The sequence below is a fragment of the Cicer arietinum genome, chromosome 2 (assembly GCF_000331145.2).
Source record: "Cicer arietinum cultivar CDC Frontier isolate Library 1 chromosome 2, Cicar.CDCFrontier_v2.0, whole genome shotgun sequence".
Lineage (NCBI taxonomy): Eukaryota > Viridiplantae > Streptophyta > Magnoliopsida > Fabales > Fabaceae > Cicer > Cicer arietinum.
In genome coordinates, this window is record NC_021161.2 from 14,135,653 (window position 1) to 14,139,374 (window position 3,722).

The window sequence follows — 3,722 nt, forward strand, 5'->3', positions numbered from 1 at the left end:
AAGGAACACATCTGGGGAAAAATATTGTTCTAAGAACTTATCTTCAAGGTTATCCCACGTGGTGATGCTATTGGCAAGAAAGGAGTTAGGCGCCTCTTTAGCATCATCTTTCAAAGACAATGGAAATAATCTCAATCTTTTGCCTTCTTTAGAACAACCATCCACTTGCACTGTTTCACATGATTCAAAAAAGTTCGTGAGGTGTCTATTGACGTCTTCGTTATGTTTACCCACAAAATTAATCTCTTTCAAATCTCAGAATAGAACGGGGCTCACTTCAAACTTGTTAAATGTAACCGGTGTGTTATGGATAGCCAATCGAGCACGGTTTCTATTTCGATTGCAATACTCGTCGAGTGTACGTTCAGGTGGTGGTGGATCGGCCATTTCCACAAATATGAAGAAATCCCCCAAATCCACTAATAATTGTATTTCCCTTTGTCTCCTTTCTCGAACCTCTTTTCGATTTGCTTTCTTAGTTTTTTCGATTTCTGGATCAAAGAAAAGTTTAGCCGAGGACTGGCTTCGCATACAAGGTTAGAAAAATTGTGACTAATGAAGAATTTTAAAATAAAGAAAGATAACTAATTAAGTAAAAATTAAAGAGTTTTAAAACATATTTTTTTTAAAAATTAAAAATAAAATAAAAGCAAAAATTTTATTGTAGAGCAATTTTTTTAATTAAGTAGCTAAATTATAACTCAATAGTGAGACGAAAATCCCCGGCAACGGTGCCAAAAACTTGATAGCGTTTCAACAAGTGTATTGAATAGTTGCAAGTAAGAATTAAAACGGTAGTACCTAGTGTCGAACTCAAGAATTGCATTTTAAGATTGAATTATATTTAATTACTAAAACTAAACAAAATGTTTATGAATTGATTGAACTAATATTTAAAAATAACAACGGTAATAAAATTGATTCTTTATATTAAGAAAAAGGTCAAGGATGAGTTTCACTTTGAATCCAACCATTGTGTCTAATTTGATCCTAGTTACTGAAATCCTTTATTGAGTTATTACCGAATTCTCTTTATTATTCTTGCCCTAATGTCTTAGTGACATAACCTTTAATTCCAAATTAACCCCTAATTCCTTAGTGGATTTAAGATTAGAATTAAGCCTTACCATACAAGAATTCTCCTTTTAAACTATTGCCTTTGCAACTAATTTTAATTGGTTTCATGACCGACATCTATCCCTAGACTACAAATTCATGAATTTCTCATCTCAAGCATACTTAAAGTCGACTTCCGTTTCAAAATACGAATCGTAGAACATTTTAATGTTGATCAAGCAATAAAAAGCACTAAGCACAACGATGAGAAAAATAATCCAATAAACTCATTCATATAACTAGAAATTAAATTAGAAAAATAAGGGTTTCATCTTGTTACACTCATCCCTAACAAATAAGGCTTAGTTACTCGTCACAGAGACAGAAAAGATAGAGATTAGAGAAGAATTATAAGAAATATTCATGAATGATTCTTGATAAAACTGCTAAACTAATGTTAGAAATGGTCGTCTTTGAGTTTCTATGCTAGGGCATAAGTCTCCCAACTTCCCAATAGTCAAAAAGATTCCTAGAAAGTGAAGAAAAAAATGCATTTTATTGAATGATGTCCCGTGCCACGCGCCCCAGGCACAACATTTGCGCTTTAAGCGCGTCCCAGCAAAGGCTTCAACCTGAAAATGCACCTCATGTGCGACTGTTGCGCTTCATGTGCACAACTACTTCAATTTGATGTTTTATGTATTTTGCTCCTCTTTTGAGAGTTGTAGCTATGAATCATTGCTTTCATTTGCACTTGGTGCGACTCCAATTGAACATCTACAATGCCAGATATGGTTGAGATACTCCACATAGGTAATGCTAATTTCTCACCAAAATTCAGCACTGCAATAAAACAAAAAGCAACGTAAATTTACGGGAAAAAATCCCTACTTAATCAAGGGAATAAAAACACAGACCTTTTATTAACTCAAAGAACTAAAATCAACAAAATATATCAAATAACTCCTTAAATTAACTAAGTGTTAAAGATAAATAAGACTAAAATCAATGAAAAATACGCCTATGATAAAGAGTCATATGTAACCCATCAGAAATATCAGGTTAACACATCATAGTGAACTCAGACGACCATCGTGAGAAAATGTAAATCCATATTCATCATTTGAATTAATACGTCTTATTAAATTAGACACCGTGAAATCTCAGATGGTGAGGTGTACTGTTGATCTCACCATTGTTATACTAGGATGAAAGAAAAGTTCTTTGTAATATAACCGATGTCGAACTCATGATGCACGCATTTTTCAGGTTAAATGTAACCGTCCCAAACTAAAATGTCTCTAAACTATTTTTCCATATATTAAGTTAGTCTCTTCGTTAATTGTATCTATTAAGTGATCTTTAGTAACGACCGCTCCAACACAGTTCTTAATATGGAGTCTTTTAAAGTCTATGATATAAATTATTTATTAAATTAATATAATTAATATTATATAATATTCTTTTTACAATTGATAATAAAATCAATTGATTTAATATTTCTGTTCAAAATCTATGAATATTAAAATAAAAATATCCCATAATGTTTTTATTTATTTATTTTCTTTTAATTATGTGTTTCCTTTTTTTTAATAGTTGTGTACACCTTTGAATTTCCAAAAAGTGGTTTTTCTCATGCCCTATATTAGTGTTCTTACATTCTTAAGATAAAATACAAACACCATATAAGATTGATGATACCATATCGACAAAAATTCCAGATAAAGATATTGACCCTCTTACTTTTAGTGCAGTTGAGCGTTTTATGATACATGGACCATGTGGTAGTTTAAATAAAAAAGTCTCTATGTATGGTTAATTGAAAATGTGGGAAGCATTATCCAAAGAGATTTCATGATAAAACAACAATAGATAAAGATGGGTTCCCTATATATATACGACGAAATGGTGGTCCATATATCATGAAGAATGTCATCCAACTTGATAGTCGTTATGTGGTCCCATACAATAGAAATCTTTTGATAAAATATGATGCACATATTAATGTTGAGCTTTGCAATCTTTTACGATCAATTAAATATCTTTTCAAATAGATCAACAAAAGGTCCTAATCGAGTTAGAGCAGTCATCTCTAATATAGAAAACTTTGATAACAGTTCAATAAGTTAAATGCACTTTCGTGATGAAATTAAAGAGTATCTTGATTGTAGATACATTTCTCCGTTAGAGGCTTCGTGGAGAATTTTCCAGTTTAATAAGTTTTTTAGAGAACCAGTAGTCAAACGCCTTTCCTTTCACCTCCATGGGCAACAAACAATATATTTTCCAGAATATGCGTATTTCTACCATTTTAAATAAAGAAGGAATTGAAACCACAATGTTCACAGAGTGGATGAAAATGAACTTTGAAAACATAGAAGCTCGGCAACTAACATATGCATAATTTCCTACTAAATATGTTTGGAACAAGACTAGCAAAAAGTGGACCATACGGAAAAATGGAAGGTGTGTTGGAAGAATATATTATATTCCTCCCACAACTGGAGAAAAAATTTATTTACAAATGCTCTTAAATAAAGTACAAGGGAGTCGGTCATTTGAAGAAATTAAAACCGTTAATGGGTTCGTACATTTAACTTATAAGGACGCATGTTATGCACTTGGTTTACTAGAGGATGATAAAGAATTTGATGATTGTATTAAAG

General features: G+C 31.7%; 1 non-coding gene across 1 annotated transcript; it reads right to left on the minus strand.

The window, feature by feature from the left end:
- Positions 1 to 2,099: 2,099 nt before the first annotated feature.
- Positions 2,100 to 2,186, minus strand: LOC113785017 (small nucleolar RNA Z161/Z228). The gene has a single exon (XR_003471186.1). It is a non-coding gene; the product is annotated as a small nucleolar RNA Z161/Z228 (small nucleolar RNA).
- Between the last annotated feature and the right edge of the window lie 1,536 nt (positions 2,187 to 3,722).